This window comes from Vicugna pacos, unplaced genomic scaffold, assembly GCF_048564905.1.
Source record: "Vicugna pacos unplaced genomic scaffold, VicPac4 scaffold_20, whole genome shotgun sequence".
Taxonomy (NCBI): Eukaryota; Metazoa; Chordata; class Mammalia; order Artiodactyla; family Camelidae; genus Vicugna; species Vicugna pacos.
In genome coordinates, this window is record NW_027328741.1 from 77,020,052 (window position 1) to 77,045,432 (window position 25,381).

At 42.7% G+C, this 25,381-nt stretch overlaps 2 long non-coding RNA genes across 2 annotated transcripts in view; one reads left to right on the forward strand and one right to left on the reverse strand.

The window, feature by feature from the left end:
• The window catches only part of LOC140694031 (uncharacterized), a 540,346-nt gene that overhangs the window by 322,718 nt on the left and 192,247 nt on the right, over window positions 1-25,381 (forward strand). The window lies entirely within an intron of this gene.
• On the reverse strand, window positions 191-24,539 carry LOC140694028 (uncharacterized). Its single transcript, XR_012069770.1, has 6 exons — window positions 24,419-24,539; window positions 24,043-24,211; window positions 2,894-3,079; window positions 2,199-2,342; window positions 946-1,006; window positions 191-415 (listed from the first exon to the last, which is right to left on the reverse strand). It is a non-coding gene; the product is annotated as an uncharacterized lncRNA (long non-coding RNA).

Genomic DNA, 25,381 nt, shown 5'->3' on the forward strand with positions numbered 1-25,381 from the left:
ATACACACTGATGAAAAGAACAGAAAATAGATTTTAAAGTGTTAATTATTATCTCTGAATACTGGGAACAGGATAGACCCTTTTGACCCTTTTTTCAGAATTTTATATTAAATACACATTATTTTTCATCTGAAAAATGCATTTTAAGATGTCTAGTAACACACATTGGAAAAAATACATGAGTAGTTACAGAAACAAATAACTAGGAGACACCGCAGCACCGTCACACAGTGTAGAAAGGGCGATCCTGAATAACACCACGCAGTTACATAAGGACCCACAAAGTGAGAGCACCCGCTGTAACAGGACGCGGCTCCCTTCCATTTGTCAGTTGTGTCTTCAGGGCTGAGGCATTTCTGAGCACGGCCAGTGTCAGTGCTGGTGTCTGGATGGATGCCACTGGAGGTGAGGGCACCTGCAAGCCGAGAGGAAGAACAGAAGTAATCCTCTGCTTTTTCTGTCTTGTTTCTTTGTTACTTTTAAAGAGAGGCGTAAATAAGATAAACTGAATCTTCCTTACTGAAATTTCAGTAATGAAGCCATTTTTAAAGTGTTCACAACTTATATTCTGCCTATAACTGTCTTTTCAAAAAAGCCTCATATTTATTAAATGTTAATTAACTCAGTTAATTAACTACATGTTGAAACCTTTTAAAAAACATGAAATGCACTACGTGAAAGCACCACACATGCAGTGACTAGCTCAGCTGTCTTTACGGCAGTGCAGTCAGCCCCCACCATCCCGAGACCCTGAACTCCTGATGCTGGGAAGAGAGCACGCTGCTTCCTCAGATGGAGAGAAACGGTAAAAGCATTTTCTGAAATCTACAGCACTGACAAAACATAACTGCTTAATCCCAGGCTCCTTTGAGGCTGTCATTTTCCGTTTCTGGCCAACACCCGTCAATGAGCAGAACCACCCCATTCCCGAGTCATGGGACTCACGTGGGCAGCAGTTTTGGAGAAATTTCCAGGTATAGAATGTAAACCAACTATACATAAAACTCTGAAAAAGAAAAGATGCAATAATCTGATTTTGGAAGACACTCAATATATTCTCCTAAGCCTTAGTAGTTGGAAAGTCTGGGCTTCTCCTAAGCCACTTATTTATTTCACAGACAGTAAGCATCTCCCACAAACCCTGTTTCCCTGTGTCTCCTGGGAGCCTCAGGCATATTGATGCTGTCTATCTTATAAGGCACAAGGCAGAGGCGTGTGTCTCACGCCTGCAAATCTCACACAGGCTCAACTGCAAGCCTCACTGTCTGAAATTGGCCCCATTTTCTCACCTGTTTATTTGGTATCTGTTCTTCTGTAAGCTGCCTGAAATGCTTCTTGGAACAAGTCAGAAGAATGAGTGGGTAGAGAAATGGACAGATGGACAGGTGAGAGATGGCAGACAAACAGGGAGACTCCAAGAGAAGGGGAGCAAACAAAATTTCCTATGCAAAACCCTCTTCTAGTCAGGGAAGAAAACCACCACAAAGAAGTGTGAAGAGGCAGGTGGCTTAGGACTGTTTCCTGGATTCCATGAAATGTCACACCAAGAGATGAGAGGGTAGAAGTATAAATAATAAAAGATAAAAAGCATGCATGTTTGAAAAATATATCTACATTATGTACTTTCTAAAGAATAGAGTCAAATCAGCAAGGCCCAATAACCCAATTCGTGGGTATTTACAGAAGTGAGAATCCCATCTCCAATCCACAAGGCATCCCTTCGGAGCACTGAGAGTCTACATGGTGTGGTCATAAAGGCATCACCGCAAAAGCTGTGCTATCCTGCACTTACGAGGAACGAGCAGGTGTGCTCGGGCTGCCCACTCACGTCATTTACACCCCACAGCACCTCTACGGGGTAGGGATGCCTAGCGAACCCCATCTCTGCAGGACAGAAAACAAGTCCAAGAGAGGCTAAGCCAATCTACCATTTCTCCATCTCACAGGACTTGTCACTCCAGAGCAGGAATCGAACTCGGACCCACGTTTGTAACCACAGTACTACCGTAATTTATGTGCTTTTTGTGTGTATAATACATTTGTTTCTGGCATGAAAGGATATTTAATAAATGATCGGTTGTCTTGTCTATCTCATTAGCTCACAATCTTTATATTTTTGAATTGTACCCTTCCCCTGGAGAAATGAACGGAAAGAGCGGTGGTCAGAATGAGGTGGGGCTCCATTCTTTATCTGTTACCTCATCTCATCCAAGTCCCCAACCAAGGAGAAGGAGCAAAGGTTTTCTTCATCTTTTAATGAGAGGGCTCCAGTGATGGTGACTTACTCAACTCCAAAACCGAGTCTGGGGGAAGGGCACATGCAGCAACGAGAGCAGTATCACCTGTAGGAAGGCGAAAAGAGCTCAGGGGATGGCTCAATGGGTCAGCCTGATTTCATTTCAATCGATAATACAATAACACACTCTAAAAAATCTAGCATGCAATGAATTTGCTCTTTCTTGACATCTAGCAAGTTTCCACAGCCCACATGTAACATTATCATGAACTAGTGAAAGGATGAGTCCACAGACAAGAAAAATCAATGCCACAGGCACGCTGAAACCCAGGCTGGAAGAAAGGAAGGGAAAGGGCATAGTTAAGAAGAGAGGAAAGTCTGGGAAAAAGACATCATCACAAGGACTCTCAAGCATCATCCAGCAATCATATAATCATTCTTTCAAGAGAGAGTTACTTAGGTCCTATTTTGTGCGAGATTTTACAAAGGGCAAAGAGAGACCGCAGCGTCCATGGTGGCAGCAAGTTGCGGGGCTATAATACAATTCTAATCCTGGTACCTTGCACACTTGTCCTCAGTATAAAGGCAAAAAATAAATAAAATAATACTATGTAAACCATACACATTGCTGAAAAAAATTAAAGAATACCTAAATACCTGGAAAGACACACCACGCAGATTCCTGGATCAGATGACAGCATTCTTGGGATGGCAGTGCTCTCCAGAGCGATGCATACATACAACGTGGTCTCGATCACAATCCCAGCGGGCTCCTCTGCAGTAACTGACTAGCTGCTGCTACAATTCATATGGGAATTCGAGGGTCTCAGTAACCAAAACGTACTTGAAAGAGAAGTACAACGTGAGAGGACTTGTAATTCTCAATTTCAAACCTTACATCTGTATCTCCAAGTGAGATTAGAGGCCATTTTTAAGTTATTATTTTGTTTATCCTTATTTTCTAAATTCTGTACAACAAATATACCTGTTAGAATAAGAAAAATAAAAAGTAAGTTATCTTTTAAAACATGAACACCGATTCATTCATTGGGAAAAAATTATTTTAACTCTAAAGAAGTAAACAAATATCTAGTGAAAAAGGACTACTTAAAAACAAGTGTGCATTTACAATTTTCATAAATTGAAAACTGAAAAGCACAAACACATCAAGTTTCTAGGGAGACTGGTGAAACATATTAACAATTATTTTAAAAATTCTTATTGAAAAATGAAAACTCAAGAAAGGGAAATTCGTGATTTACAGCCAACTGCAAACACATGGAAAGCAAAGGCCTAGAAATCACAGTTCCTTTAACTCTGCTACTAACGGAATAGGAGAGGAAATTCCTCACTGAGGGGACAGTGGAATCCCATCCATAAGATAGAATACACAGTACAAACTGCAGTAATATCGGGAGTGAATAACTTAGAAGAATTCTGAAGTTATAACATTGCTGAAAAACTATAAAAAACACTGACAGGCAGATTAAAACACACAGTCATATTTATTATATAGAAACATATGTAGTCTGCTCCCATGTTGCATAGAAATACAAACATATTTGTTCATTTATGGGCACTTATGACTTTATCCCTGGTAGAATATTTCAACTAAATCAAATAATCAATATAACACTCCTCTTGTCAAATCTACTTGATAAGTTACTCTGCTATGTAACCATAAAGTGTCTAAGATAGATCTAAAATTAGTGAAAAAGAGCTTTGTATGGCTTCTTGAATTCTTCTCAAATTTCCAAGCTTAATTTTAAAATAGATCTGAGCAGTATTTCTATATTATCTTTTCCCTTGTGAAATGAACAACACAGTCTGTTGTCAAAATTCTGTGCTTACAAATATTCACGAGCACAGTATCCTCACAAAACTGCTGGACAGCAAAGCACTATCCAGACACTGTGACCAAATAAATGAAACACAAGGAAGACAGTGACCCTATTCTGGAGGGCTTATAGTCTGTGTCAACACTGGGGTTTTTACTTGATTGGTTTGATTGGGTAGCAAAATAAAATCAATCAAGTACTTTCTTCTTTGAGCGTTCTGTAAGTCATGACTGTTTTTAGTGTCATGAGCAGGAAAGACTTAAGCATGACTTGATTAGGTCAACTAGCAACAATCATCACTGGAGAGTGAGTAATATAGAAGTTAACTGATAGCAATGCTTCTGCCTACATGAGCCCTATAATAAATCTACACTGACATCCGAAAGGAAAATAAGGAGATGAGGTCCCCAATGAGAAAACAAACTAACAAGAAATCAAAAAAGGAAAGATGTTTTCATTAATGATTCCAGGCAGTAGTGGAGCATGGTGGTGAAGATCACATATTCTGGGGAAAAACATGAGGGGTCTGAACTCCCACAGCACTGGGTAGCTGTGACACTGATATTTCAGTGAAATTTTCTGCACCTCAGTCTCCTATCCAAAGACGGGGGAAAACAACCGCACCCATCTCCTAGACTGTTTCTACAAATTTAGATATTTTATACATAAAAGCTTAAATAAAATACTTCAGATTTAAAATAATACCCCAAAACACATGGAAAAAAGAAAACAGAGATAAATTGGAGTTCATCAAAATTTAAAACTTTGCTTCAAAGGGCACCATTCAGAAAGTGAAAAAACAACACACTAGAGAAAATTTTTTCAAATCATTTATCTCATAAGGAATTTGTATCTCCAAATGAAGAAAAAAACCCCCTACAACTCAACAATAAAAAGGCAACTCAATTAAAAAATTAATAAATGTTCTGAAAAGGTATTTTTCAAGAAAAACATAGAAATGTCCAATAAGCACAATGAAATGACGTTCAATAGCATTAGCTGTAAGGAAAATCAAGTCAAAACCACTAGGAGAAGCAGCTTCACACTCACAACAATAGGTTATAATAAAAAAAATGGTAACAAGCACTAATGAGGACACAGAGGAAGTGGAGCGCACAGCCCTTGCTGGTGAGGACGTAACACAGCGTGGCCACTTTGGAAAACAGCCTGGCAGGGCCTCAGAGAGTTGAACATTTCGTTTCTGACTTACCCAGCAATTCTGCTCTCTGGGCACACACGAAAGAGAACTGAAAACAGATATCCACATAAAAAATCTCACATGAGTGTCCACGGCGACATTACTCATCACAGCCAAAAAGCAGAAACAACCCAAATGCCTATCACCTGGTGAATGGGTAAACAGAGGGGCCCAGCCATACAGTGGAATGTTATTCAGCAATAGCAAAGCATAGAATAGTGACTCAGGCCACAACATGGACAAACATTGAAAACGTTACTCAGTGTGAAAGTAGTCGGTCACAATAGACGGTTCCACTTACATGAAGTGACTCGATTTACATTAAATGTCCAGCACAGGCAAATCCACAGAGAGAAAAGTGGCTCCTTGGGGCTGGGGGAGGATGGGGAAGATGGGAATGTCTGCTTATGCATACGGGGCATCCTGTTGGGGGGATGAAAATGTTCTAAGATTGAATGGGATGCACAATTCTGGGCATAGAGTAAAAACCGATGTACATTTTAATGGGTGAATTGTATTAAAACTCTTAAGAACAAAAGCATCTCGGGGCAGTACCTTCCAGAGTAAATGCAAATTGCTAACTTTTATTAGAGGAAAAAGAAACTGCCCTCAGCATGAAAGCAGGAGATCAGCAAATGTGAGTTAACCGAAATTGGACAAGAGCATTTCACTTGAAACAGTTGCTGAGTGTACACGAAATATTCAGAAATAGGAGAATCACCTTGACATCACGAAGAAGCATTCTGCTTCAAATGCAGATCAAGGATTCGGCAAGCCCTGCTGCCAGAAATGAGCAGAGAAGAATCCTGATTCATAAAACTAGCACCAGAGCCAACAAGGAAATGGTGGTGAGGAAAGCAGGCGGCGAATATCTGGAAGAGTTTGCTACAAATATTTTCTCCACCGAAAATTTAAAAATAAAATGAAAGTGATGAAATGCTCTGTTGACATCTCGAGAATGGGCTTCCTTCGGTGCTCGACTGTTCTGTAACCCAGATTGAGAGACTAAGGAGAATCAGCATGGCTCCTGGGGGTCCCCAAAGGACTGCCCACCAGCACGCTGACCACCATCACATCTGCCAGGGTTGAATTGCAGGGAAGAGACCAAGTTCTGAAAGGTACCGGAAATGTTGACAAGGGAAGAAAAGGATGAGTTTAGTCCTGGGACAGAGGCCCACTGAGCAGAGGCCAGAAGGCTGCAGGTGAACTGCAGTAGACCTGGGGCAGGAAGGGATCACGGGGGAGCATATCTCAATTCTCTTCTGTCTCTGCCTCCGGTAGGAGAGATAAAGCCTGCATCCTTCTCACCTGGAACTGTGGGTTCTGGCTGGCAGAAGTCTTACCGACACGGAATGATTATTCAAGACTCTGTGGAAAAAGTCAAGAAATCGAGAGGGAGTAGGGAGCCATCTCCATGAGCCTCTCAAATGTTCCCATATTTATTGTGTATAATCAAAGGAAAAATTCGTTAACAGTTGTGAGATAGTAAGGAGGAAATTCGGGAAAGACAGGATGAGGCAGAGATTGTAGAATATACAATGAGTACAAAGGATTAGTGTATGTTTAGGGAAGTCATGGGGTGAGGGGAACAAGATACACTTTTAGATATGTTCATTACAAAGCACACCACCAGACCAGCCAGGTCTTTGTTTTGGGGATAATAGACTAACAACACACAAGCCCAGCGTTTATAGCTGAGGGTCTCGGTCCTTGCTTTGCAACCAGCAGAGTGCTACCTAAAACCTCAACTACACAAGCAAAGCATTGTCTCTGCTTTTTAAGGAAAGGAGACTGGAGTGAAGATGCACAGGAACTTGCTTGCAAAGCAGTACCAAAGCATATTTTGTCTTCTTTAAGTTCAGAGGCGACTGTGCTGTGTTATAATTTGTTAACCCAATCATGGGCTCCCACATGGAACCATTATGGAGGACACCCTAGGATGACTAATCCTGGATGTGGGTCTCTTCCTGCCATCTTCAGCCACTCTAGCAGGGTCTACGCACATCCGAGAATAACGATCCTATGGAACCACCCACTCTCTTAACTCCTGATGCTTGAAACTTAATTTTAGTTCTACACAACTTTCCGTAGAAAAGTTTCAGAAATAAAAGATATAATATTCCTTTTATATCTCATCATATTACTGATTTTTCTGATTGCTCTCTGCTGCTTCTACTTGGTAAAGCACCTCATTCTGCAGCTGAATTCAGTAATTTCCGTTGTGCATTTCTAGCCAGTTTGGGCTCGCTAAATTCTATTGGTCAAATATCGATATACTTAATTGATTTCTTTGTTCATCAATTTCAGCCAGGAGGAGAGGGAGTGTCACTCTTTTCCTCAGCCCACCCTCAACACTTTTCTCATCAACTCAGGCCTCCTGAAAACAAAACAAAGTATTTTTTTCCCTTCTACTCTTTCCACAAACACAACAGGAAACATCAGTCTGGAGAAAGTATTCAACACAAATTTTAAAACAAAATCTATAAACCTGAAGCAACTCCATCTCCGAATCATGATACACAATGACATGAGAGTAATTGTGTCAGGCACAAAGCATGAGGGAGCCTGACTACCTGATTTCTATTCTTCAAAGGAAGGAAGGTTTTCGTATTTTTTATTATCATTCTTGGTCATTGTTTCTGATTATGCCAAAAAATAGTTTATGAAATAATTATGCACTGCAATAACAGATTTTTAATGTATCAATTTTAGAAGGCATTCAGAGGGGATAGGAAAACCCACCTCTGTAAAAAATGCAAAATTTCTTCCCCTGTTAAGAACACGTATACAAAATGCAACAGAGAATTCAAATTCTTGTGGAGAGGATCAAAACCACAGAATCAAATCAAAGTCATTACAATGAGTCAATTTAAATTTCACTGGACAAACATGCTCAATGCATACAAATAATTTTAAAGGCACACTGCAAACCATTCACTTAATGATCTGCAGGCTAGAGGAAGAATTTCCCTCTTGAACAGACAACAGAAATCAGTAGGTTGTCCCACCAAACCAGGAGCAGAGAACAATCAGGTTTTTAACAGTTTTGATAAATCAACATGTTCTAAAGATCAAAATCCAGAAATTTTAAACATTCATTCAAACCACAATGAAAAAAGCACTTAAAGAAAAAAAAAAAAACACAAAGAATCTAAGCACAGAGGTCATTTAGATAGGTCAATGAGAATTTCTTGTACCGCTGGAAGAAAGAACAGGCTATAACCTTTTACTTGAAAAATAAAACTTCTTTTAAAGATAAATGCTAAAACATATTTCATCTTTCTTGTTGCCTTAAAAAATCTGAGGTACTTGTATCTGATCAGAAAAGCAATTCTGAGTAATATTATGTTACAATTCAGTGCCAGTTTGCTCTAGAAGAAAAGAGAAAAGTTACTATTTCTCATTCTGCACAGTTTAAAGAACCTCCCTATCTCTATATCCTCCCATTTCCTAAGCTCAACCTCCCTAACCCTTCTGAAACAAGTATGAGAAAGTCTTATTCCCAACATGCCAAATGACAAAAGAATATCAATTTATTTATGTAAATATATGCCTACACCTTGAAATGGAGGAGAAAGTTATCAGAAGTCTATATGGAACTTCTTTCTATCTTCCTGATATCACACACACAAACGTTCACACAGACACAGACACATACCCCCTGGATTACTGAGCACTTCACAAGCTTAGTACTTACAACTTGTAGAAGATAACTTTGTAGTTAATTTAAAATACAAAACTTTCAGCTTTTGAAAGTCTTCATCATCTGCTAAACCATCCAAATATCAAAGAGACCCAATTAGCCTTCTCTGTAGAATGTAATTTCCCTTGATGGCAAAACAGACCCTAAGAAGTACTGGATCAAAGATTCGTGTTTATCACTACCTATGATCGTTTTTAAGCACATTAACAGATTCAGAAATGTATGTCTCATCAACATTTATTCCTATTGAAATAGCATACGTGTTCAATTGTCTATACAGTGACTAGGTCCCATGATGGTGTTTAAGAGCTATTTTGTGTATAGCAATATTTATATTCAAGTGCAGAAAAGGAGGGTGTGTTTTACTCAGTTGTAGAGCACCTGATTAGCATGCACAATGTCCTGGCTTCAGTCCCCAGAACCTCCAAAAAAAAAATAAACTAAGTGCATATTTAAAAATAAGAATAGTGCAGCCACTATGGAAGACAGTGTGGAGATTCCTCAAAAGACTAGGAATAGACTTACCATATGACCCAGGAATCCTACTCCTGGGCTTGTACCCAGAAGGAAAACTACTTCAGGATGACACCTGCACCCCAATGTTCATAGCAGCACTATTTACAATAGCCAAAACATGGAAACTATCTAAATGTCCATCAACAGGTGACTGGATAAAGAAGATGTGGTATATTTATACAATGGAATACTTCTCAGCCATAAAAACCGACAACATAATGCCATTTGCAGCAACATGGATGCTCCTAGAGAATGTCATTCTAAGTGAAGTAAGCCAGAAAGAGAAATAAAAATACCATATGAGATCACTCATATGCGGAATCTAAAAAACAAAAACAAAAAAAAAAAGCATAAATACAGGACAGAAATAGACTCATGGACCGAGAATACAGACTTGTGGTTACCGGGGGGGGGGGGGTAGAGGGTGGGAAGGGATAGACTGGGATTTCAAAATTGTAGAATAAATAAACAAGATTACACTGTATAGCACTGGGAAATATACACAAAATGTTATGATAAATCACAGAGAAAAAATGTGACAATGAGTGTGTATATTTCCATGAATGACTGAAAAATTGTGCTGAACACTGGAATTTGACACAACACTGTAAAATGATTATAAATCAATAAAAAATGTTAAGAAATAAAAATAAAAATAAATAAACAAAGTTGCAAAACAAAAAAATAAGAATAAAGTTATAAAAAAACGCAGACTAAAAACCACTGCAACCTAGGTACAATTATACTAAAAAAACAAGTGTTTCTATCAAATATTCACTATATGCCAATCACAGAGACAAGCACAAGTCACCCCTGAAGCTTCACGTGTGATTCTCAACAACCCTACTAAGTAGACACGGATGAGAAACCCAGCTCTGCGGATGAGGAGACGGAGCTCAGAGGAGCCGGGGACGCTGACCGTCCTACTCCGTGTGACACCGCGTCAGCCCAGGGCAAGCGCTGACAGTGCTGCACTGAGGGGACACCCAGCTGCATGGACCCTTGGGGTACTGGGGAGTCCCAGAAAACACTAAAAATTTTTCAGTGGAAAACCAGCTCAAATATATTACACTGTGCCGCATCCCTTAAACAGGGAACGTGAACGAGACCTTTTTGATGCGTCCATGTTCTTTTTGCCATCATCAGTTACTTGCCCTCACTGCGTCACCAGTGATGATCTGGACCCCATATGAAGTGCACTCAGATGGCAGAGCTTTTAATGCTGTTTTATGAAGTTTGTAAGACTCTGTCTATGCCTCACACTGGTGGTCATCCATCACTTCTCACCAGTGTGGACGTACCACCTGAAATCATTCCTTTCTGCTTTTTAAAATCCCTTCATCTACTCCAGACTTTTCAATAGCAAAGAAGCAGCTAAACCACAGACAGTGGGCAGCTTTTCACCAAATGGACTCGAACAGCCCATCTGACTACCTGGAAGCCCTTTTCTTCTATTAAACCCACTTCCAGGTACTTCATCATTTTCTGATTGGTTAACTGGGCCTCTGACTGGCCTACTCAGAGAGCTCCCAACCTCACATCCAGGGGTGGGAGAGGACCCTGCTGTTGGGGGAAATCAGTGAGGAAGCTGGACATCCTTCAGCCACGTCTGCATGGGTAGAAGTGCCACAGCGTGCTCAGAAATTATACCGTCATCACCCCTGGGCTCCCATGGACTGGTTTCACATTAACCAAAGTCATGAGACACTGATGCAAGAAAACCAGAAACTTAGCTTATTAATGTAACAGAAGACGTGAATCTATGAACCAGACTGAAATATCAGAGTTCAACCATGAGTACATTTTCTCCTCCACTGCCCAATAACGGGCAGACAGTCACATGGCAAGCATGGACAGAAACGGAGCAGGAAGGGTTTCTAGATTAACTCAATGAACTAAATTTCTATTATACGAACAGATCTACTGCCCAGAAGTCAATTAACGCCAATCACGGTGCACTCTCCGTGGACAGCGGCAAGACATGACTATGAGCACCCATGTAACTCTCCTTTCCCTGTCCTTTATAGGCTAACTGATGCACAGAGTTACAAAGATTCAGGGATGCTGATAACGCTAAACACAAAAAGCCCATCTCTGGGAGCCTCAAAACCAGACAGCCAGGGTTTAAATACCAGCTCTGCCAATTACTAGTTCTGTGATTTTGCCAACTTAATTACCCTCTGTGTGCCTCAATTTCCACACTGTAAAACTGGGATAACAATCAAACCTTCCTTACTCGCTTGTTGAGAAGATTGAAGGATTCATTTCTGTAAAATGCTCAGAAAAGAATGTAGCACATTTTGGGTGTTCAACAAATGTCAACTTAATATCAAAGTGATTTACAAGTCTCCCCTCTAATCATCTTATGTGTTTCCTGGCTAGCCTAAGTCCCAAAGAACATCCTTATTTCTCCTTTTATAAACAATTGGGGAGTACCCTTATGTTCCATCCCACCACCTGTTTAAACTGAGGGAGGGGATGCCTCCTAACCACTCTTTTGGGCCATGGAGAGTGCTTCTCCCTTCACACCCCTGGCCCCTGGCCCACAGCTAGCACTCATCACACTAACAGAGTGAGGTGTGAGTCCGGGGAGACAAGCGGGGCATGTGAAACCCTTCCTTTCACTCCAGTGTTGGTCACCATTGGGAAGCACCTGGGATGCTCAGCTCCATGGCAGGAAAGCCCTGTGCATGAAGGGGCAGGTCCTCTCAAGGGAAGGCTCGCTGTGGCCCAGAGCTACATGGGACAGGGTGAGTCTGTATTTCTGGGACACAGTATCATGACACGCATTTTCCCACAGTCTTGAAGTTCATGAAGAACGTGGCTTCATCAGTAACAAAGAAGACATTTATCGCCTGTCTACTCTTTTGTGTCATCTCTCAGTTGGATGCTGGAGACAACATGTGTATAAGTATTGGATCTCCTTAAGCCCCAAAATATATGAAGCAACAAATAATTCTGTGGCTTAACATTGGTTCAGGGCGACTGTGTAACTGTCCTGACTCTGCTGATGCTAAATTATGGGTATAGGAACTATGGAACCTCCTCAAATATCTTTCATCATAAAAACAGCTCTTCTTATTTTCCTGTTTCTTAGTAATTGCCAAAGACTCCCAAATGATGGCTTCACACAAAACAGCAGCTAAAGTTTAAGAGCCCTCTTGACATACACACTGTGGTAAACACTGCACATAATTTCTAATTCTCACAATTCTACAATTCATATATGAATGTCCCCATCTCACAGACGAGGGAAAAACTCAAAACGAACTGTCTCAGGCTCACGTGGCTCAGTGGCAGCACATGCCACCAAACCCAAGTCAAAAAACTACACCCCTTCGTATATGTACCAAATCTCCTACCACCAATTAACACACAGCGGCGGGGTCAAAACTCAGGGAACTCAATACACTTTTCACCTTTAAGGTCGTCCAGATGCCGCTTCTAACTGTTTTATAAAATCCCGGCTCACTGGTTTCTAACACTAGAAGAAAAGCCCGATTTTCCCATTGCTTGCACAGCAAGTCTGAAATGTTCACAGTGAGATGACAGAATAAATCTAAGATATAAGCAGAATAACTTTTCCAGGTAGACACACATAAAAGACATTGGGCTCTTCTGAAGCATTAAGTAAAGAAATCAAAATAAAATAAAGTTATTTAAGCCTTCTTTTACAAACAGGAATGTTAAGACTGTAAGAAGGTGCAACAGTGCCACCTATGGCTAAAATGACCTTCCAGGTTGCCGGGAAAGATGCAACACAAAAATTGCCTGTAGGATCAGAAAGGAGAATCAGATAACTAAAAGCTTATGTAGCATATACTGCACTTTGATTCGGGGCAAGGGAGGGATATTCAGTATTTAATTTGATACTGCTAATACTCCTGAATATAAACAGAAGACATAGGCTCATGGAAACTCATCTTAGAAGAGGAAAGAATCCAGTTCAGCCACTTCATTTTACAGGAGGGGAAACTGAGACATGGAATGTGTCCTCCTGGCAATCGGCAGCAAAGGCATCCTAGGCCTCATGTCTTGCACTGTAGCAAAAACCAACAGATCTGTACTACGCCTATGTTCATAAAAGTCACGTTTGTATTTTTCCAACAGTAGGTTATCTAATATCTTGCAAAATACTTCTCAAAGATCCAGGATATCATACAAGTTTGTCGACATACAAAAATATTTATTTACATAATAAAACAGCATGAGCTTTATTCTCTCTATTAAAAAAGTAATGTGTCAAATCAATGTTTTGATATTTTAAACCTGTTAAGAGTGTAGAAAAAAATCAAAATTTTCTTTAATCACAAAAGAGAGGAGCTTATTCCCTGAAAATGATCAATGTGGATTTTACTAAACTTAATTGATCTGGTCAGAATCCCACGAATTTAAATATCTGAGTGGATGGTTACACGGCAACATAAATTCTGATTTGTAACAATACATATTCTGTGTAAATAATCTTCAAGGTCATCTGATTAAGGCAATTTAACTAGTCCCTGTCTCACTAGAATGATACAGATTTCATTAAAACTTCATACTACACCAAAAAAAAATGAATCCTTGTTACTTTAAACCATATTCAAATATATCATACATATACATATTAAATATGCATCAGAAATAAGCGACACTCTTTAGTACTCAGAGTTGATCAATCTAAAATATCTGTCATTGTGACAGCACACTTTTATTAAGCACCTCTTGTGTTCTTTGTATACAAGGCGTCTAACTCTCACAGTCAGACAAATTAAACAATATTACTAAAATTTCACAAATGAGGAAATGTACTTAAGCCATGAAAACAACTTACATATTCATCAACAGGAAAGAAAAGAGTAAAGACTTTACTTACAATATTCACTGACAATCTTTTCTTCCATATTAATACTACATAAAACCAATTCAGTCTTTGTAAGTATTTCTGTCAATAAGGGCCACTAGAGAAAAACAAGTAACATCAATAGCAGTGGTTGGACTTTCAGAGCCCACTTCTCTTTTGCACTATAATTATTTTTAATGTTATGTTTTTAGTGCTTACAGAGCACTAAAATATAAAATTAACTTTTTAAGTAATTACCTGAGAATTATAAATTTCTGAAAATAAACAATTGTAATTTCTACCACTCTGTCTCACCTTCTCAATGGTGTCTCTCCTTTGAAGGCATCATCAAGCTGAGATCACTAAACTCGGCCATTTATGGAGTCACAGGTGTTTGGGTAACCCCTTAACGGGAGGCTGATTAGAGGAGCAATTAAGAAAGCATCCTGTGCAGCCTGGGTTCCAGCACCGAGCTAGCCACAGCCTGCTGCGTGTAATTTGGGACAAGCTGCTCCATCTCTCAATCCCTCAGCTGCAAAAAAGGAGACACTGATACCTACAATCAAACACCTGCTATGAACTAAAACATGAGGAAAGCATTTTAGCCTTAGGTAGGTGTCCACTCACAGCGAGTTTGGTCATTATGATGATGAGGATGCCTGTTAATAAATTAAGCTAGACCACAAAGGAGAAATCACCTTAAAGGAGAAACATTTTAAGTCAATGAGCATTTCTTTTTGGATGGATTGCACAATATTCTATTGATTTTTTTAATAAACCAAATATTGTCCATTAATTATAGATTTACAGGTTCATGGACAAGTCTCCAGAAAAAGAATTAGAGGCCTCTAAACTCCGTAAATTAAGAAAGTAAATTAAAAAAAATCAGGGAGGAGGTTATACCTCATGTGGGAGAGTATGTGCTTAGCATGCATGAGGCACTCAGTTCAGTCCCCAGTAACTCCATTTAAAAACTTTGTTTTTTAAGAAATGGGGAATTAAAGCAAAAAGATGGAGGAATACAGACTTTTAGAGACTCATCTCAGATTTAAGATGGGGAAGATACCATCTATTTCTCAGAGGAAATTTTGAGGACTATGTAAACTGGATCTGAGATATCTAGTTCTTTAACATTATTCATGAATTCATATTACCAAGTCATAAACTACCTGATAATCAACAGTGGTGATACTGATCATAACAGCTGCCATCACGGATCGAGCTCCGGCTAGGACTGCTCTGTTCTGACATCTCTGCCCCTGAGGCCTCACCAGACTGACAGCACTAAACTAGGTCATTCATGAGCACCTCGTGTAAGTCCTCCATTTGTGCTTCTGACTCTCCCCTCACCAGCTCCTCTGAGGGAAGCACTGTTATCATCTTACCCACTCACAGGTAAGGCGACTGAGGCACAGAGGCTAATCCCGTTCCAGGTCATATTGGCATTAAAGGACGTCTGTATTTCTGCTGTTTTGCTTTTGACAAAGGAATCTGAGATATCAATTCAAGGCAGACTGTTAAATAATCAAGTCTGTCAGGTCTTCACCTCAAAGAGCAGATACTATAAATTCCTGATGTAGGATGAGGCTGCCGCTACAAACTGACTCAGCTTGAAATTAATATCCAAGATGAAGCAGCGGATACACGTAAATATTCACGATTGTCAAGTCTGCTCACGGGTCTGGGCCCTTCACCGCCTGAACGGGGGTGCAATCCCCACCCGTGTCTGGGAGAGATGCACGGTGCTTCCCGGGCTCAAACAGGCTTCACGGGCTATTTCCTCCCACAGACTGGCCTCAACGATTAAAAGCTCTCAAGGTTTTTACACCATGCAAAACAAAAATACATTTCTGCAGATGGAGCACTTTCTTAGGCTTAAATCTCTTTTTGCCTACACTCACCCAGGGGGAAAAAAGAAACATGACTCTGCAAAGTCTCTGACCCTCACCACTCACAGGAGTAGAACAGCCACAGCAGAAGATGGCTCTTCACAATGCAGGATGAGAACAAAATAAAGATGCCCCAACAACAGGCACTCCCAGACAAAGCGCTCAGCAGTCTTCTGCAAACTCACGGTTGTGTAGCACTCATCACCTTCTATTTCCAGAACACTTCATCACCCCTAAAGAATCCGCCTATCACTAGCAGTCACTCCCTAATCCCCCTCCAACCAGCCCCTTCCAGCCATCACCTGCTCTCTGCCTCTGCATGTGCCTTTTCTGGGCATTTCAGATCACTGAAATCAACAATATTTGACCGTTTGTGTCTGCTTCCTTTCAATTAACAAGCTGTTATCAAGGCTTGTATATTTTGAAGTGGTATCAGCATCTCTTTCTTTTTTTTTTTTGAAAACGTTAAAGATTATTAGAAGGTGGTAAGCACTATCAAAAAGAGTAGAGTGGAGCATAAGTGATTGGGTTTCAAAGGGAAAAGTGTGGGTTGAACAGTCAGGGTGGACTCCAAAAACAGGTGGCCTTTTTCATTTTCCTCTTTTTTTTTTCTTTTTTATTCACTCTTACGTGTGAATAATCTTCCACTACATGGAGATAGTACATTCTGTTCATCCATTCAGCAGCTATTTATGGACGAGTTCCAGAAAAATGAGTGTAAGAGTTGACTAGCATGGATGGCATTTAAGCAAAGGGCAAAATGTGCTTTCAAAAAAAAGCCAACAAACAGAGGCACAAGGAAATTCAGTGCGTTTCTGAGCAAAGTGCTTGCTTGCTTCGGCAGGACTACCGTGCAGGACTGTGGCGGATATTGGCAGGAGTCACGGTGTGGGAGAAACATGAGAAGACTCCCCACTGCAAGTAGCTCAGACAATTCTCCTCCCTCATCCTGTATTGTTAGAGCAATGTTTCTAGGTTACTCTTATTTCAAGTAATAGCACTTTAACTGCACATCTGATCATCTCCATCAGACCACCTTTCCTCCAAGAAACAGAAAAGCATTCAATGACCTGAGCAGCTCCAGGACATAATGGTGATGGATTAGGGAGTCCTGCAGCATTCCAGCCTGCAGGCACAAACCCCACATGTGCCCTGGTGATGTCCAGAAAATAAAATGCATGGAAATATCTCACTGTTTTTACACGACATCTGCCCTCAATTTGCCCCAAAATCATGCTCGCAAAGCACTAATCAACCCTCTCAATACAAAAATAGAAAAGCTAAGAAGGCAAATTTAGGCTCTTTCATTGAAAGCCAGCAACCATCACTGCCAGTATCCGAGCTGAAATGCTCCTGACTTTGAAAACCACTGCGCAGTTACTTTTCAAGCGTAAAACTCATATATGTATTCCACGTAGATGATATTGCAGTAGGATTTTTCTTTTCAAAATTTCCAGTTGCAACATTAGCACAAGAAAGTTTATGTATAGGCTTTAAAAAAATCAATTATCCTCCACTTTCTTAATTTTGAACTAATTATTATTTTATAAATGTGGCTATGCTGCGTATTATAAACCGTTTGATTTCTGAAAACAAGACCTTTATGACCTCACTATTTCAGAGAAAACTTTAACGATTCTTTGAGAGGTGGGGCCTGGGGCGCCCACTATCATCTCTTTAAATACTGACAAGGATGTGCTATTAAGTAATGCAAAGGCTCTAACTCCACATTAGCTCAGAAAGCAAAGAAACTACACCAAAGACTTCCTTAAATATTTTATATATTCCTATTCTTTTGAATATTAAAGTTCTTAAATGATATGATTTTTTTGAAAAAGACAACAGCTGTATTAAATTTCCTCTCACCAAGAAAGCAATCTTTATGAAGTAAAAAACCCCTATGGAAATCGAAATGACAGGACGTTTCTAGCTAAGTGAACATCCAGATCTGAACACAAACCTAAATCCGATCAGATCTCACTCGAACGAGCTCTACAAAGTCCTGGGCAACCCTGGAAATTAGCTCTTTTGTTCCAAATGTTGGCTGAGCTAAGATCATCACACTAGGCAGGGAAGGAGAGAAGAGGAAAATCCACCTGGCGGCCTCCATCAGTTTTCTTTCAGCCACAAAATGCCTCTAGGTCGGCCCGCTAACAAGTCCCCCAATAAGGAAAGCCGGCATCCACACTGCCCCTGCCATCCCCAAGTAGCCCCGATGCCCATATCCCAGCCTGTGAATGGTCTTCTAATGATCCCCCAGTTGGTGGCACCCACCCCCTCTTCCCCGCTATACAAACACAGAGTGCCACGGCAGCCTTCCCAAATCACAAATTTGATTACATCAACCCCCACTTCAAACCCTTTAGAGGCTCCCTGTTAGAGTTCTAGCCCCACCCCAGACCCTGCTCGCCCATCCTCACCTAAGTACACAGGTCCCCAGTGACCACAGGGGCCCCTGACCTGCTCCTACTTCCCACTTGCTCCAGTCTCATTTTGACTGTTTCCCAAGGAAGCCTTCCCTCCCTCCAACTTCCACAATTTGTTCCTCTCTTCCTAGAACATTCTAGGCTAAGTCAACTTCTGACAATGCTAAGCTCTCAAGAAGCAAATACATTTTGCTTACTAATGTGGCTACACGCTCTCTCCCCTAGACTCACAGAAGTGCACGTGTAATGTATAAATGAATGACCGGTTGGGTCTCAAAGGGACAGACATACCTGCTCTCGCCCATCCCGATCCTTCGGTCTGTAGAATATCAGACGCAAAACCAGAAGTACCTTTCCTGAGGGTCACTTCTGTTGACACCCTTCACTGCCTACTGTGTCAGTTCTAGTAAAACTCAACTTCTTCCAAAGCCCTACATCCCGGACTCTCTCCAGTGTCCTCCCCAGCAGGGGCTCCCTCCACCCTGGACCGCACAGGGCACTCTCCACGGGTGCCCACGCCAAAAGCCTCCAGGCCTCTGCCCGGGCTGCACCTGCGATCTGAGACACATTCTTGACTCCTTCTCCTGGCTGACTCTTACTCTGTCCTCACAACTGAATGTAGAGCCCATTTCTTCCAGGAATTCCTCTCCGATAATGTCCTTTAGGTCTTGTCTGGTCTCTATCTATAGCAGCAGTACATGGTGACCAACTGGGTGTTTGCCCGCTCCTTTGAGACCACGAACACTTGGGAACCACGTGGGAAGGAGTGAGAGATTACAAGACGGTTGAGGGAAGCAAAAAGCAGAAATCACAGTCCAAGTCCCAAATTCAAGGATACTTTCTCAGAAAAAAGTATAAACTATTTCACACGGGTCCAATTTGGCTACTATTTTTGTGGCTTGGGGACAGCAAGAACTTGGTGTTCTAGTCCAAAACCTAGGTTACATGCAAAGAAATGTATATATTCATATCCAAAGGAAACAAGAGCTGCTCAACAACAGTTTGCAGTTAGAACTGAAAGGAACTTTGATAAAGGCAATCTCTCTCTCTCTGTCTTCTTTCTTTTCTGGCATCATATAATTTTAGAAGTATTTGCGTGACTAACAGATGGCTACAGCCCGTGATTCTGCACTGGAGTGTTTGGGGCTGAGGAAGACCAGATTAGATTCACTCTGTAAATGCAATCACACCAACACACTGATAGGTGCCGTGGTGGTGAAACTGATGTTCCAAAGTTGGCAACCTTATTCGGTAAGAGAACTCTAAATAGAAAGGAAGAAATGCAATGTCCTATACTGAATTTCATTTGCTAAATGGGCCATTAACTGATAGTATATCTTGACTAATGAAACCCAAAAATAAATTGTCAATGTCGGTTTTCTTCATCTGACCATTTTATGCTAACATCGGATATTAAATCCTCACTCCATACGGAAGCTCAGGCCTATGCTGCAGCACAGTTACACCCCGTGGAAGAAAGCCGACCAAGGGAGAATTGGAGAGTTTCCCTTTAGAAGCTGCGAAGTGTGGTTTTACACCTGTATATCATTTGCAACCACATCATCAACAATGGAGTTAGACGTTACCTCTGTGGGGCGAAAAGCACTGCATGCTTCAGAACCATCAAAGAACGCTGAGCTTTGTGAAACAGTCCTGAGGCACTTAAATCATACTTTTTCTGAAAGGCTCCAAATCTGACCCACTTCACCATTCCAGGTATAACAGGGAAGTACTGGAAACAGTAGAGAGAACATGCCCTTGAAGTCTGACAAGGCTCTGCTTGAATCCTGCTACAGCATTTATCAACCGCTAAACAAACCAATTCCTTAACCCCTCTGAGAAGGCTTCCCAATCCCCAAAAGGGGGCTGTCAGCGCCCACCTGGGAGTCATGGATGTGAATGAAACACGCAAGTAGGACGGCCGACTGCTACCTGACACGGGGCCTGGCTAGTTTCCCTCCGCTGCCCTTCTGCCCCTTTAAACTTGCACTGATCCCCCTGGTAAGGATCAAGCCCCCGGAACAGACTGCCCGTATCTTCTGTGTATCCCTGGATACATGACTTACACTTAGGAGGCCAGAAAAACAACTGCCTCCTCCCAAGTCACTAACAATATTCTTAAGAGTCTGGGTATTTTTAACTCTATTTTTCAGGGAGACTATTCCAGAACTTTCCAAGCACCATTCTCCAGGTTGGCTCCCCTCCCAGTGCCCATCCTTCTTACCTCAGATCCTCTGTCTGACTGCCTCCTGTTCATGGGAAAGCGAGTCCGGTAGGGTGGGGACTCCCTAGGCCTCCCTCCCTCCCTTACAGGTGACTGTGAATACCTTCTCCCCACTCCAACTCCAGCTTCTGAGGATTCTAACCTTCCGTATCCTGCAGCCTCTGCACCTTCCTAAGACGCACACGTGGCCAAGACTCTCCCTTTGGATTTCTTTCTGGCTGGCCCTGCTGACCCCCAGGCCCCTTAAGGATAAATGGGATTGCTCTGAAAATGACAAACGCCGCTGGCTGACACACCAAAGCTGCATGGTCTGGGCTTTCCTCCAACCGAGGTACAGCCCTCCCCTCCCTCAGCCTCAGTCTGCAGCTCTCGAGATGATCTAATTCACATGCAAGGCTGTGAACACCAGCTAAGAATGACGACTCCCAACTTGTATCTCTAGTCCAGCTCCTTCACCTGAGCCCCAGTCTCATAGAGCCGAGTGCCTCTTTGAAGTCCTAACTTGGATGAAAAATGGCATCTTAAAAATGCCTCATGTCCACCATTTACTCTGGAATTCGATTCCTGGCAGGTACCTCCCAGACTCCCCATTTTAATAACAGCCTCAGCACCCACCTAGTTGTCTCAGGTCACATTCAATTTCCACTGTTCCCTCCCCCCGGCCCTGCCCTGGAATCAGTCCTGTTATTTTCGCCAATAAGCTGATCTCAAGTGTGGTTTTGCAGGGACCATGGCCGGAAACACACAAGCTCACAGCATGGTTCACTAACAGTCCGCCGTAGGGTGCTCCCTGGAGGGGGAGGCATCTCCTGCCGCTGGTCACCTCAGAAGGCACTGGATTCTCACACAGGAGGCCCAGGAGAAGGGACTCAAGATTTTCCCGTGGTCTGAGCTTTGAAGGGCCCGAGGTCTGGGGGAGCTCCTAATTAGCAGACACACTTGCCAGTGAGCAGATGAGGATGGGGGAACCCACGCAAGGCTGTTATCACTCCAACTCCTGGGCTCTCGGGAGCCACGGGAAAGACCTGTGTCCAGTGTACAGCCCAGCCATCACAGATCCCAGCCTGCATTTGTCAACCCGGACAGCCTAGACTCCATCTACTTGCGACACTTACTTCTGTTCTGTTCCCCACCCAGAATGTGATGGACTCATTCAGATATTCTGGCCTGTCTCAAGCGAGACAAATTCAGTGAAAAATGAAGTGTCCACATTTGGACCAGAGCATGAAAGGAGAAACAAGGCCTCATGGTCAGCATGATGGTGGTGGCCAAACCCTTCCACCGGGTGAGATGAACCATGGTGAGGGTGAGAATCCAGGGTCCTAGGTCGGCCAAATCATCTTCCTTCACGGTTGTCTGGGGTGTTGGAGACTGACTACCACAAACTAACGACACGGCTGTCAGTGGTGGATGTCAGCTGCAACAGAAACGGATTCAACTCTTTACTGCCAACATGGGTTAAAAGTAAAGGCCGGGGCAGGGAGGTCTGCACGGCTGCTGAGGCAAACCACAGATCCAGCTCTGAATGCCCACTGGCTGGAGCAGAGAGGAAGCTACGGCCCTTTTAGCTGTCCCTGTGTCCAACAGATCCAGGTGAGCCAGCTTCTTAGGAGAAGGTCATGTTGTCCTGATACCCAGAAAAACCAGCCTCGTAAAGGGAACAAATAGTGTCATGGATTTTAGACCCAATTCTGCCCCTTTATGAAGGCAAAGTAAAGTAAATGGCACGGGGAAGTTGAATGCAAAAAAAAAAAAAATTAAAGAACCAAACGGTGACCGCTTCCTCCAACAGCGTCCCCTGCAGCTGTCACCTCCGTGGCGGCCACTTCCTCACCAGTGACCGCCAGCCAGGAAGCGCCGTCACGCACGTCACACAGCGACAGCCAGGAACCGCGTGCCGAGCACGTTTGTGTAAAAGCAGGAATCGAGCAAAATGCTGCAGAGTTTGACCTTACAAGATTAAATACTCCATGAAAAGAATCCCTGAGCAGCCGACTAAATCAATTCGCATCTTACTTCTTCAAAACAATCAAACAAATTTAATAAGGGCGCATTTGTCACCAAATAAAAGGAGGACCAAACAGGTCCCTCAAAGCAACGATTTTAACAGGTATCTAACACCAGTGGGTAATGTGCTAAAAAGCAAATATTCCAAAACATTAGAAAATACAAAATGACTAGGATAATACATGGATCAAGACAGATATTAAGATTTTGCTTTTTAAAGCGATGGAGACAGTATGGAGGGCAATCTGGCTATTTCCAATGCAGGGTGTGCACAGCCCACATTTTCAGATGCAACAACATGCTCACTGGGCAGTACAATTGAAAAAGGAATAAAGAAAAAGGAAAAGAGGAACAAGAGAAAATTAGAAACACAGAAGAACAAAAATGATTTTGACAGCATGTACAAGAATTTACGTGAGTGTGTGAGGCCAGGGACGAGGGGATGGTGAGACCCACCCTCACCCCCTGCTCCAGGGAAAGCAGGGACCTGAGGGGAGTGTCGCTGCCGGGGGACCCCAACGTGGTCAGCGCCCCTAACCAAAATTCCACCTACAAGCTTCAAGGCAGGTTTTGAGCTACAAATTGTGGTCGCATTTCAGTCTGGACCATTTTACTCACTTCCACCAAGAGTAGCAGGAGAGAATTAGGCTCTGCTCCTGTACCAAAGAATTGTTTAAATAATTAATGACTGTGGAATACTAAAAGCAACAATGGGGTAAAAGTGACTGGAGGAGAATGTGCTTGACCCGAGCTCACTGGCCGCGTTATCTCACTGACGTTCAGAAGCTGGCTGAGCCCTTATGGTACCAGAACAGACAGACCCAAAAGGAGGGAGGTTTAATGCGCTGCTGTATTTCGATACTGGGAGCCATGCCTGGTACACGAGGTTCTGGGTAAACAATGGGGACAGTGTCAACCACTGTGGGCTAATTACACATCCGGATACTCCGCCAAGTCCCAAGGGCAGACTTCAAAAGACAAAAACAATCTGGCATTCTCTGGTGGGGCTGCAGACTCAGAGACAAGCATTTGTTGAGTAAAAATGCCACCAGTGACTCCTATGACAAAAGAGGAGGCACTGGCGTGGGGGCTGGGGCAGGGCTCCAGGCTTCCACTGCTCACTCACCAGTCTGTCCAGAGGGAGAAGTGGTCCCTGCTTATGTTGCACCGATGCACCTACCTTGACTAATGCCTGGGGCCTCAGCAGGTGTTGACAGGAGAGGTGAACGGAGCCAGACTTGGTGTAGCACGGTGCTGGCAGCTATGCCCTCAGCAGTGCCCAGGCTCCTATACATGCCAGCTCATCTTAAGAAGCAGATGGGGAGTGCGGGCATGTAGATCACAGGGCCCTGTGAGGACAAGTACAGATCATGGCTACAGCATGCCCCTCCCCTTCCTTAAGTCATAGAGGTATGTCTGGGAGGAACAGAAAATTCATCCAGAGCCCGCTACATTGTCTCTCGCAGGTGGGACTCGTGTCCCCTGTGCTTCTCACTCACAGGGCTGGTCTAGACATTCTTTTTATCAATTCTCTAGCATCTTCTCCTCCAACTTACCAACAACCAGAGAGTAGGATCTGATCTTAGCTAAGTTCAAGAGTCACAGAGCACTTCCTTCACAGCGGGCCCAGAAACATGTGCCAGGTTCTCCGACCGTCACCTGTGGGACCACCATGAGCCCTCTCCAGACTCAAGGACAGAGGCCGTAGGCCGGGGGAACACAGCTTCCCTCACTCTCCCCAGCAAAGGTTTCCACGTCTCGGAAAAGGCATCTCACCCTCTTCTGCCCGAGGGACAGCACAACATATACACCGGGAAACAGAGCTGAAGTTGGGGGGGTAGGCAGCCCAGAAGAGCTCGTCTGTACTTCCGAGGCAATGTGGGACCGTTGACTTAATCACAGGGAAAAAGTGAGAATGAACATTTCCCTGCTCTGTCCCATACACCGTGATACGCCTTTCCCTGCATAAGGAGTTCATTCGGAAGTCCCTGGCGGTGTTTCTGATGTCCTAACTTGGCATGGAGGCTGCCGGGCAAGAAGAGAGGGCCTGAGCAGAATAGGTGCTGGCCTGGGAGGCAGGAGACACCGGCTCCAGCCCCAGCTCAACCAGCTCCTCGTTCCACCTCTCGGGGTTCAGCATCTCATCTATAAGCAAAGGGATGAGACTGTCCCAGGACAGGCTGCCCAACAGAAATGAAATGAGAGCCATGTAAATAACGTTTCCCATTTGCCACGTTTAAAATGGTAAACAAAGAAACAAACCAACAAACAAAAAACAAATACTAGAAACTGATTTTAAGAACAGATCTTACTTAATCTACTGTATGTAAAATACTATCATTTTGACATGTAATCAATATAGGAAGTAAAGAGATAGTTTATATACTTTTACTAGACAAGCCTCAGTGTCTGATGTGCATTTGACCTACAGCACATCTCAGCTCAGTCCAGCCTCCTCCCCAGTGCTCCTAGCATCAGTGGCTTTGGCTACTTTATTGGACAGCAACCCCAGGGGTCCC